At 43.4% G+C, this 12884-nt stretch overlaps 1 protein-coding gene across 2 annotated transcripts in view; it reads left to right on the forward strand.

Moving 5' to 3' along the window:
- Window positions 1–902: 902 nt before the first annotated feature.
- The window catches only part of LOC100697202 (protein ELFN1), a 133467-nt gene continuing 121485 nt past the window's right edge, over window positions 903–12884 (forward strand). For both annotated transcript variants that reach the window (XM_025908167.1, XM_019360186.2), the window contains exon 1: window positions 903–1498. The gene's annotated coding sequence lies outside the window, so the exon portion shown is untranslated. The remainder of the gene's footprint in view (window positions 1499–12884) is intronic.

The raw sequence follows: 12884 nt of genomic DNA on the forward strand, positions 1-12884 counted from the left end.
GACACAAGCATGGATTTATGCAAATGGATGAGGTGTGTTTCCCTCTGTTGCTTCCTTTGCCCCCCGACCCAGCCTCATCTGCCCCTAATTCCTAATTACTCAATCATGCAGGACGAGGGTCACAAGGCTCGGGTTCACTATAATGCCAGCCATCACCTGCAGCCATGTAGTGGTAGGTCACTGGATTTATATATAGTTTCCATATCCATTAATGCAACACAAAACATAAGCCAGAGGACACACAACTGTGTGTTTAATGTGCACAACTTTTAACAGAAGCTCTGATATTTTTTTCTTCTTATTTTAGACCACAGTACATGTTGTAGTGGTGATATGTGGTTTCAGCATTCATAGCGCTTTTAAGTTGTTTAGCTATTTATCCGCACCCACGCGTGTGTGTCTGTTTCTGTATGTGTGTGTGTGTGCATGTGTGCCTGCACTAAAGAGGCAGTTAATCTGACCATGTCTGCTGGCAGGACATCAGGTTGCCCCGTAGTGCATGTAGGCAAACAGCCAACCTCAAATAACATTGAACTGTTCAGTCTGGTAGGCTTCTGTCACTTCGCCTCCAGCTGCAGAGACCTGATGCTTCCAGCAGCGGCAGCTGGAGTGCAGATAGAAAAAGGCAGTAATGTGAAATCCTATCACTCCAAAACAAACTACAGTATATCTCTAACGCTATTCTGCATGGCTCTCCTATTCTCCTAAAGAACTCCCAGCTGGATTTCATATAGTTTCGTCAAGAACTTTCCCAGTTTAGGTTTGATAGTGCAGCACTTATACAGCTACAGTATGTCGCTCTCCAAATGGGAAAGCATCTAATCTAAATGACTGTCTGCGGCGCTTGAAGTGCCAAGCAACCCTCTCTCTCTCTCTCTCGCTCTCCTGGCTACCGGAACAGCTGGCTGGTGGACGCTTTAGTTCAGAGAAGAAGCGACGGATCGAGGCACATAGCTATAGAAAGAGAGGGAGAGCAGAGGAAAGAGAGAGAGAGAGCGAGAGGTGGAATTCTAACGAATTAATCACCGTCTGTTCCCGTGAGTGTGTGTGTGTGTGAGAGAGAGCGTGAGAGTCAAAGGCAGTGAAATAGCGAGAGAGAGAGGCAGAGGAGGGGGAGCGGAGCCTGACGCAGTGTGAGAGGCAGAAACTGAGAGGAGAGAGGCAGAGAACGAGGGAGACAGCAGCGGGCAGGCAGCGCGTCACATCAGGCGCCGTTTTGCATCCAGAAAATCTTGACGCGGGTCAATAACCACACTGACTGATGCCGTGATCGCACGAGCCACTTCCCGGTCACCGCTCTTCACGGAGACCGCAGAGGAGACAAGCTGGGACAAATCAGTACAGACAAAGATAAATACATATATATATAAATATAAATATCCCAGTATCAACAAAGCCACACATACTGCCAGAGGCAACGAGGGGACGTTGGTGCCGAGGACACCTGCGAGGCGAAGCTCTTCTTCTTCTTCTTTTTCTACGCTTGCATCTGGAACAGGTAAAGTGAAAAACCACGAGGAGCATGTGTGGATTGCGCGCAGAGCTTTCATGTGCGTTTCATGTGTGTTTCTCGTGATGGCTGGACTCGCATTGCGTAGGCAACTTTGAAATATGTCAAGCGCTCTGGCATTCCTGCGGTTCTGAAATCACCGACACTGAAGCCCGTGTCTAAGAATGTGTGTGTGTGTGTGTGTGTGTGTCTGTCTTTCTCTCTCTCTCTTTTTCTCTCTCTATGTGTGTGTGCGCGCGCGCGTGCATTGGTGGTGAACGAGGGGGGGGGATTTGCTGAATGGCTATTCCCAGGCAGCTTGTCTTGACTGTCTTATCTCCATCCTCATGAGTCCATTGATAAATGCGGGCGCAGATACAGTACGTACACCCAGATTTACATTATCAGTCCGGTGGATGCATGCCTGACAGACACCGTGCTCCATTCCGTGCAAGTAATTTCTGTTCAGATTTTGATGCAAGCCTGCTCAGGATTTGGTAATATTTCTGAGATGGGGCCACATTTTACTCACATTTAGGTCGGTCACTTGGTCTTACTGTAGTTTTCGTCCCGGGACGCTCTGTAGTGCCAGAGCCCTCATACCCCTCTGCAGTCCGGTGTTCAGCACCCTGGACAGCGGCTCCACACAAGCCGGGTTGCCCGGAGAGAAAAATCCTGCACTCCGAACTCTTTTCCCCTCCTCTGTGTTGATGATGTTTTGAAATCGTTATTTCAGCTGCAAATTTCTTATTTTAGGCTCAAGCGGGAATAACTTTACACTCATGCCGAAAAAGTATTCTCCATAATTTCTGTTTCCCCCCCTCTAAACACGCAGAGCACCTTCACCATTGCACTGCAGAAAATCCTGCCATAGAAGAAGCTGACCAGGTGCAGGTGACTGATTAAAGGGCATTCCTGGGATTTGGTATTATGTTACCATAAAGTTGGGGGAACATGAGATTGGGTGAAAAACAATCTTCGGCTTCCTCCCTTCAGGGGTCGCCATAATTTCTCACACCTCTGCCGTTTCTCCCCGTTTCTCTTCCTTAAGAATGGGTTCTTGACAGACAGCTTTCCACTGAGACCTTCTGATGACGCCTCAGTGAACAGTAGATGGATCAACTAAAGGTCCAGATGTTTCTCTGAGGTCCTGTGTCAGGCCTTTGCTGGATTTTCTTTTTCCATTTCCTAAGGACACGACTTTCAGATACTCTTCTGTTGTAGGTAGTTTTTTTTTAGGCCTGCTACTTTTTTCTTTTTTCCTCTACTTGTCCAGTATCCTCAAATCTTTTAAGGACACACTGCACACTATGCCAAGATATGCCAGGTTTTCAACTAAAAGCTCTTTTGAGAATCACCTTGTTGACACAGAAATGCTATTATGTCTATTAATTTTTATATATACATTTTTTTGCAACAGGCTGCTAATTCCTCTTTAAGGGTCTCCACAGCAGATCATCTGCCTCCATCTCAACCTATCCCTACCATCCTCCTCTGTCACACCAGCCCTCTGCATGTCCTCCTTCACTATATCCACAAACCTCCCATGTTCTTTTCCTCTTTTCCCCATCTTCAACTTCCTTTGTCAAGTATATCCATGTCCTCTGCCCATGTCCAAACCATCTCAGCCTTGTCTCCTAACATTGTCTCCAAACTGCTCAACCTGAGCTATCCCTCTGATGTACTCATTTCTGATCTTGTCCATCCTGATCACTCCCAGTAATCATTTTAGCCTCTTGAGCCACCCACTCCTCCTCCCGTTGTTGTGTCAGCACCACCATCTCCAAACCAAACATCACAGCAGGTCTCACTACCATCTTGTAAACCTTCCCTTTCCCTTTCACTGCTGTCCCTCTGTCACACATCACCATGACAAAATGAGGTCAAAATTAAAGCAGCTAATTACGAATCCCAAACATAATATTGAATCCCCTAACTAGACCTTTTGTCAAACTTTAGAGTGTCACCTCCTGAGCTGCATAAGTCATTATTTTTCAGGTTTCATGATCATTGTGACAAATAAATGAAACTTCCTGTGTGAAACCAATGGTGAATCCCTTAAAGGAAAAACTGCATACAAGAGTAGAGAAACCTAATTAATGATAATTCTTCCTAAGAGGGCACCGGGTGGGCCTGGAGTGACTTAATGAACACTGGAATAATGTGAAGCGTATTCACGTGGTTTTCACAGTAACCAGATTTGAACCCTGTTGAACACTTAAAGAAGATTTTTGGGAGACCTTTTGTTACCGCTCATTGCCATCATACAAACATCACTTCAGCAGAATTTCACACTTTCAGAGTGAAGAGCAGCAGCGCTGTTTAACACTGGGACCCGTGGTGGCTCCAGACTTTGCTAAATAAGTTTCGTTCCTTCCTTCCATGCCTTTATTTGTTACCACAGCTTTTTCATAAATGAATAAACTCTTCTCAATTAAACGTGGCTGTGAAGCCATAAACCACACCTTTAAAAACAGCCCTAACGTGTTTTTTTAAACACAGCAGCCGGTTAAGTGCACGCGTGTGACCCAGAGTCACTCAGCCAGTTAAATTTTGGCTTCTGTGCCCTGTGCCTCCTGCCCACTGCCCCACTATCTCTTGTAACGGATGTTGTTGCCACTTTGTCCCATAGGGCATGGACTACTAACAGAGTTTTTCCACTGACTGACTCCAATTGTTGGCTGAGTGCCACAGAGGGAGAGCAGGAAAGAAAAGGAAGAAGGAAAGATTGATAGAAAGAAAAGAGCGAGAGAGGAGCATGGCCCCACTCCTGGCGCCATGAATAGACATGAGGTAGTTCCAGCATTAACAGCTTCAATGACTCAGTTTAGGACATTATGCTTTTGGGATTTTGAAATGCTTGACTGGCTCTTTTTAAGGCCGGAGATCCTCTGTCACAGTGAAGTCTTTACTTATCCTGGGAATTCACTGATAACTATCTTAGAGGTCGCTCATCTTGCTTTCATCCTGCATTAGCACTGCAGTGCTTGCTGCAGCAGTACACTTCTCCAATCAACAGGGACATCCCCCCCCCTTCTCCCCTACAAACCTGTGCTTACCAACCTGCTTTGTTTGGTTGTTAAGACCTAAAAGCTTTGCACGACTAAGCCAAACATCTCTTTGCAAGCAGCTCCACAGTGAAAGCTTTTTGTGCCAAAGCTGCACAAGTGGGAAAGATCTTGCGACCATAATGGTCACATTTCTAATAAGACAGGTGGCAACATTAAAAATCTGCCATAATGAGAAGTGACAACTTTAGTGGAGAGGAACTGCCAGGATGTCCGCAAGAGTAAAATGAATGAAAACTGATGGGCGTAATGTCTGTACTGCTTTCAGTTGGTGCTCTTAACCTTCTCCTGAAGTTGTAAGAGGGTTTTTTTTCCCTCCATCTCTTGCTGTATCATTTACTGTAGACCCAAGAGCGAGCTATCCATCCATAGCACAATCCAAGTACCTAGAGGCATGACTGTGGGGCAAGTTCTTCAGGAATAGTGCGGCGATGTAATGGGAGCTCACTCCTTGCTCTCCCATCCACTTATTGCATTTTTTCTCCCCTTTGGCTGCTGCTGCAAGAGAGCAACATGGGGCGTGTATCTGGTGAAATCCCCAGCTTAATTTCAGAATCAACTCTCACCAGTTTTTATTTGTCAAAGCCATCCATATTTCAACAGAAACTAGCTCCCCATATTAAGCATGTTGGTGCAGAGTGCTGGCAGAAGCTCTCATCATAATGTTGATCTTTGTTGAGAGGGAATACCCCGTAGTGTGGAAGCAAATTCGCGTGCATAGTTAACGTGGCACCTCAGTGCTGACTGGGCCTGAATATGAATACTTTTTTCCCTTTACTGCGCTATTACTGCAAAATGTTCTGTTACATTTATTGTTTTTCTTTCTTTTTCTTAATATAAATACAAGTTGGTTGTACAAAAATCTTAGATTAGGCTACTTGTGTTGAGAGGGGAAAAACATAACATTTTAATGCTAAAAACACCTCATGGAGTCATGCACAACGTGCAACCACAGCAGCGGTGGCACGCACACGTACTCAGCTGAATGCGAACAAAGCATATGCACAAGAAGGGGAGAGGGACGGGTAGCGCTAATAAACACACGTCTACGCACAGAGGTGCACACGGGCGTGCTGCAGACACACACTTCCCAGCAAAGGATGCGCACACTCAGGCGAGCACATGGATTAATAATGTACCATATTCCCTGTAGGAGGCTAGTTAGCATTTCAGGAAGATTGCACAAACACTGGGGAACTGTAATTAGGAAGTTATTGTTACAAGTTGCAACTCTCTGTCTCTCTCCCTTTCTCTCTCTCTCTTTCACACACACACATTGGTAAGCATATAGGCACATGCATGAATAAAGAATGCAAATGGTGAAGGTTGTGGTAGAGTATTACTCTGCAAAGATGAGCAGAAACAACACAGAAAGATTAGATACACTATAAAAATGCAAGAATTTTTGCACAGCAATTTGCAGTTTTTATAAATGCAGCTGAATATCAATGATGACGCCTTTGAAATACTACCGGCGACCTACTGTGATTATATTCTATACTGAACTGCACTTTATTTTATTAGAGTTAGTCTGCTGATGTAGACAGTAGGAGTACCATGCCAGTAAGTCTACTGAAATTTAACAAGGAATGTTTTTGCAGTTTATGCCACAAAACATGTGCAAAATAAATCAGGGGTGTGACGTTACCCCAGACAAAACCTGAACGGTGCATTAAAGTGACCCAAAAGTTGTCTAAAAGAAGACTAACGCATTAAAAATACCCCAAACACCTGCTGCCAGAAAAAAGGGGAGCGTGCAGTTTCTGTGGTCTGACACAGCGTGAGTGACTGGAATACAGCTTGTGGTGCATACAGCATTAAAAAGGTGCGTTTAAAAAATTCAGAGTAACATCTCCTTTTGCAAATAGTCCCGCTGTTAGAGAACGGTAGCTCCAGGAAAAATTCGTCAGAAGTTCTTTTGTCGTATTCTACGGTGGAACTCAAATCCTGGGCAAGTGAGCCAATCAAATCTGTCTGCATAGATGCAATGAGAAAATGAATCTTCCTCTAATGTAGCTCGTGTATAGCCAATTAGCGAGTAACGCGCTATCCTCTCACAGCTCTGAAGTGGAAGGTGAGCTTTTCATTTTGGTCTGACGAAGGCCGTCAAAGTTTGGCCAACAGCAGCAGCAGCTGCATCCGTTTAGGGTCTCGAGTCGCGGTGTATAAAGATTCCTGAGAGCCTGTTTTATTAACCCGGCCGTTACATTTTGAAATGCTGAGACAACCCAAAGCTGACCTCATACCTCATATCCATAGCGTAAATGATGAACGAGGTGCTTAATATCTGCTGACACGTATCTCGCTGTTGCCAGTTTTCCACAACTCGACCTAATCCTGACTTAAATTCCCTGGTAAAGCTCTTTATAGCTTCTCCTTTTTCATGTTTCTGTCCAAACATATTCCTGGTCTTCCCAAATTTACCTCTCATCTCTTCCCATCTATCTATACACATACCATAATGCACACATCCTATGTGTGTGTGTGTATGTGTGTCTTGAGTCAGCTAGTTTGTATGCTGGCTGCTGCTGTACCCCCCCTCTCTAGAAATCAAGGCGAGATTGCTGTGTGGATGAGAGGAGGAGAGGAAGAAAGAGCAGAGAAGGGGGAGGGAAGGTGAAGAGGGTGAGGCGATAGAGACTGAAAAGAGAGATGGAGAGAGGGATAGCGATGCCACGGGGCGAAATGAAAAAGGCAGAGTGGAGAAAAAAACCCAGCAACAAAAGGGTGGAAGAAGCGCTCAATAGACATGTTTTCCTCCCATTCTCCTCGTCTTTTTTCTCCCTCTTTCCCTCTGCCCTCTGTTCTGCAGACAGAACTGTCGCTGCAGCAGAGGTGGTTTGGAGACTGTGGCCTGGCAGAGACTTGAAAAGCTCTCTGATGCTCTGTGTCTGAGGTGCTCTTCAGGGCTAAGAGGAGAAATCTCTCTGGCTGTCCCATTAACTACTGGAGGCTGGACCATTGAAATCGTATTACCTTCTCTGACTGAGCAGCACATCGGTTTTTCCTCCATTTCCTGACAAAGATCAGATCTGTTGTTAAAACCCCAAGACGCCGGCAGCAGCAGAACAACACGGAGATTTTTTTTTGATTTGTCCCTCGTCTCTTATCTTTCAGGCATCTTTTCTTTGGCGACAAATTTCTGTAGGGTTTAGGCGTCATTTGTATCCCCCTCCCGTTGCTTGAAACACTCTGAGAGCAGCTTTGAAAGAGGCAATGGTGGAAAAGAATGGTGAAGATGATTCTCTCCCCAGTTGCTTAACAGGTAACTTTTACATTTCACAGTATGATGATGATTGAACCCCCCTCCCCCCAAAAAACCAATTTTGCTCCGTTTCTAAATATCCGTCCATTTAAACACCTGGAAGCTCTTTTTCTAACCACTTCACGGCGTGCAAGGCTGCTGCGGAAACAACATGTAAAGAACGTATTCAAATAGAAACCCCGAGACACGTCTAACGACTTCTTATTTACAAGGAGCTCATTATCTTTCTGTGAAGTGTGTGCGTGCCCTCAACGACTATTGTTTAATTACAGCTGAGCAATATTATTAGGAGACATCGGGATAGTCAAGCTTAGGGGTTAAAGCAAAAGCAGAAGTCATCTGAAGAAAGTTTGGGCTTGTTTTTTTTCTAAAAAGAATGATAGAAATACAAGTATAAAGGGGAAGTATTCAGTGTCAGCAAGTGGGAAATATTAGCACATCCTTGTGAACTAGCTTGTTACTTAAAGCGTGCTGTGCTTAATTCTGTTTTTTCTCCCATACTGTTATAATTGGTGGGGTTAGCCTTGTTCACATCATCACAGTCTACCAGCACAGTTGGGTCCGACTCCAGGCTTCAGATTTTGCAAAGGCTGCAGAGCTCTCGGTTAAAAAAAATTAAAAAACGAAACAAAGCACTAAATCGGGCACAAACAGCTAACCTCGTAACTCATCTGCCCACCGTCAACATCAGCAGCACATTGAATCCCTGATATGCGTGAGTTGTGTTATCAGGTAAGCTCTTTGTTTCTTTATTTTTCGAGCTTGTGGCAGAGGATCAAAAGAAAGCACTGAATGCACTGAAGAAGCTACTTTGTATGCATTTGTGTTACAAGTGTGAAAGTGGGCATCTACAAAAAGAAAAACAGCATTTCTTATGGTTTCAGTCTGTCAAGTCACGTCAAGTCAAGTTTGTTTGTATTGTCCAATATCCTATTCACTGTCTCAGCGGGCTTTATAGGCTCACAGCAACAACGGCTCAGATCCAGAGCTTTCGAAGAGACAAGGAAAAAAAAAGAAGCAAAAACCCCCCCAAAACTGTGAGCACATAAAAAATGGAAACTGCTTGAGAGGAAATTCGAGAAGATATTCTCTCCTCTCTGCTGGGAGTATCGAATAACCTCAGATGTGTCAATGATGGAGCAAGACATGGTCTATAACGCCAATGTTTCCACTAGCCTTTAGGTTTGTATAAACTCGTGGAGCAGTTTGTGTAGCGTTCTCAGGCAGTGGGGAGGACGAGCACAGGACTGAGTGAAAAAGCTTTGGCCATTTCCAAAACCACAGAGACCAAATTCAAGCTAATACTGCATGTTTTCACCATTCAAAGTGGAATCCTTGTGTTTTTATCAAAACATCTTAAAAATATATAAGGTAGGATAGTTAAAATAATTCAGCAATGCATAACTTGTGAGTTATTCGAGAAAGGTATAGCTGAAGAAGTCAAACATCAAAAAAGACACATGAATGTACACTCACTGGCCACTTGATTAGGTTCAGCTTACTCTTACCGCGTTGAACCTCTTTTGTCTTCAGGCATATATTCAACAACGTTCTGGAAACACTCCTCAGAGATTTTGGTCCATATTGAGATGTTGGCATCATTTGTTGGTCACACATCCATGATGTGAATCTCCTGCTCCATCACATCCCAAAGATGCTCTGCTGGATTAAGATTTGGTGACTGTGGAGACCACCTGAGTACAATAAACTCAATGTCATGTTTAAGAAACCAGTCTGAGATGATCTGAGCTTTGTGACATGGTGTGTCATCCTGATGGAAGCAGCGATCAGAAGGTGGGCGCACTGTAGTCATAAAGGGATGGACATGGTCAGCAACATTACTCAGGTAGGCTGTTGTTTTTAAATGATGTCTTGCACCAAGGAAATATCCCCAGCACCATTACAACACCAGCCTGAAATGCTGATGTTTTTGATTTTTGAAACACCAAATTCTAATACTACCATCAAAACATCAGCAGAAACTGAGACATCACATCAGGTTTTTCCGATCTTCTATTATCCACCTTTGGGGAATTATAGTCTCAATTTCCCGTTCTTAGCTGTCAGGAGAGGAATCCAGTGTGGTCTTCTGCTGTAGCACAACACAAGGAGGTCTGACATCGTACATTTGGTAACGAGTGGTTATTTGAACTACTTTTGCCTTCATATCAGTGATTCTGGCCATTCTTCTCTGACCTCTGACATCAACAAGACATTTTCTCTCAGAGAGCTGCTCCTCACTGGATAGTTTCTCTTCTTTTGAACCACACTCTGTAAAACCTGCAGATGGTTTTCGTGGGAAAATCCCAGTAGTCCTGTTAGCCTGCCTGCAGTTGGTGTAGGCAGGCTAAAACAAAAGCTAAAGCTGCAACCTACTTTCACCCAAGGTCCTCGTATCATGTCCTGTCACTTGTCACAGGTGCATACTGTGCTTTGTGCAGGGGTCTCTTTATCCAAGACATCATTAAATATATAGTTAGAAAGTTAAATGGATCAATAAAATGAATGACTATTTCCTTACGTCAGATCCAGTATGACAGTCTTGGATGGCTGAAACGACTTCTCAGTTTTCAGCCACTTGCTCTGTGTTAAATAGTTTATGGTTATGATTTGTGCTTTTTCTAGTTAATTAGTAATACCCATATGGCTGGCAGGGAAGCCAGCTTGATAAGTGGGTGTCCAATTTAAGTGTCTGTTTTGGTAAATCTGTGAAACACGGCCACAAGTGAACTTCAACCAGTTTTTGATTAAAAAAAAAACAAAAACAAAAGAAAACTTGTTTTTTGAAATAAACAGTTTTGGGGCATTTGATTCATGAATAATGCGTAAACACAGTGTGTATGTGTAAAAGTAACGCAAGCCCCACTGTTTGTTGTTTCTGAATTTATTAGTGTAACTGGATACTATTTGATGGTAAGGCTGCTGTTCACAGCTGCAGGTTTTTAGGAGTCCTCTGATCAAACACGTTTTTGCTTAATTGATCCCGTGTTTCCGTGACTTGTCCTTGTTCCTGTGTTCGATTTTTAAAAATCTTCTTTGTTCAATTTTGCACTCCAGCTATTTACAAGCTTTGTGAAATCATCCAGTTGGCAATCACAGCAGAGGCTAAACCATACAAACCCTTTGTCAATTAGCGCGCTGCAACACCGGGGGGAAATACCAGCGCTTGGCAGGCAAATGTGTGTTTGGTGTGTGTGTGCGCGTGTTTATTAATGTGTCTGTTTTGTGTGAATTACTAAGTGACTGAGTGAACGAGTGGGCAGACTAAGTGTTTGAAGGAGGTCAGAGGTCGTGTGTGTATGTTTATGTCAATTTGGGTGGATAGTACACATGCGTATGTGTGTGTAGGCAGCAAATGCTGCCGGAAAATGCGTGTGTGTTTCTGAGTGTGCGCGGAAACAAACTAAATATCACTCCTTGTATAATCCTTTAATTTCCCAGAGCGTTGTGCATTTTATCCAGTTTTTGTAGCCAGCTTGCAGACACGCAGAAGTGTGCTGAGAGTCTGTGTGAGGGAGTGTGTGTGTACGTGTGTGTGCACGCATGCGTGTGTGCGCGTGCACTAAGTGTCGGAGAGCCGAACCAAAGAAAAGAAAGAGAAACATGAGCACGGCGTTGATATCTGTCAGCTGCTGGCAGTTTATACTGCATGTTGGAAGTGTGACATGCTCTGTATTGAGGCATATGCTGGGTGTTAAATGTGTGAGTGAAGGCAATGTAAGGTGTATATGATTTATAATGGCTGTCTGCGCTCAGCCTATGATTTTCTCCTTCTGTCTGTCGCTTTTTCTGTTTCCCGGGCATTGTGTTGTGATGTGACATGTTGTCTTCTAGCTTCTGCAGATTGGTTTTGTTTGAGGAGCCTTGCACAAAATGTTAAGAGTCGACTCTTTATTTCAGCTTGTCTCGGGCGGTAAAAACATGCTGTTCAGAGTCGTGAGTGCTAAAAAGGGAGCTGTCCGGTCTCGGGCTACAACTGATGATTGTTTTTCTTTAGAGTGAATCTTCCAATTATTTTCGATTGATGTTTAGGAAACCACAAACAAGGGCTTTAAAAAAGGTCCATCACCCTTTTTTTTTTTTCCCAAAGGGACCAACAAAAAGACGTAATTCTTCCACTGGAGAAGCTCGAATCAGGAGTGTATGTTTGTTAATAAAGAATGACTTGTGATTAACTTGTCATTGACCCACTAATGGATTAAAGGACTGTATAACTGATTTGAGATTTTTGGGTTACGTTACTGTGCAAAAGTATTATGCGTACTTTTATAATATGCTTAACTTTCAAAGTTTTGCTTTGGTACCTGGCTGCTTGTTCGATCATTGGCAGTTCAATCCTTTTCATCTTTTCATTTTTTCAGAGGAATGGTTTTTAGTTTAACTGTTTAACACTGATCTGTTGCTCATTCAAGAATAAGGAAAGCACCTAACTCAAGAGATAAACCATACGACTTAGCAAAGAACCAATTTTATTACTAGCAGCCTGTCACAAAAACACCTAACTTTTAGCATTGCTTTAGCTGAAGCTATGAAAAATGTCAAAGATGCCACAGATTAACAGGCATAAAATAGTATTAATAGACCAATGAGGTGATTTTCAAAGAGCTATTAGCTGAAACTGGACAAGTAGAGGACAAATGAAGAAGGCCTTAAAAAATTATCGTCAGCAGATGAACTGTATCTTAAAGTCATGTCCTTAAGAAAGAGAAAAAAATCCAGCAAATATCTGACACAGACCCTGAGAGATGCATCTGGCCCTCAAGCTGATCCATCTATTGTTCACTGAAGCCTCATCAAAAAAGGAGACGAAGCCATTTTTAAGGAAGTGAAACAGGGCGAGAATGCTGAAATTATACCAAATTATACAGGAACTGAAGTGAAAATTTGGAGCGACAGATCTTGGGGAGTGATGAATCAAAAAATAGAACTTTTGGTCAATATGTAAGTAGAGGGTCAGGAGAGAGGCGCAGCAGTGAGTGAGGGTAACGGCTGGGAAAAAGGGAGAAATTCTTAGTTATGCCATATCAGACAAGAACTGGACAGAAAATCATTTATGGAGCGA

The sequence above is a fragment of the Oreochromis niloticus genome, linkage group LG6, assembly GCF_001858045.2.
Source record: "Oreochromis niloticus isolate F11D_XX linkage group LG6, O_niloticus_UMD_NMBU, whole genome shotgun sequence".
In the NCBI taxonomy this organism is placed as follows: domain Eukaryota; kingdom Metazoa; phylum Chordata; class Actinopteri; order Cichliformes; family Cichlidae; genus Oreochromis; species Oreochromis niloticus.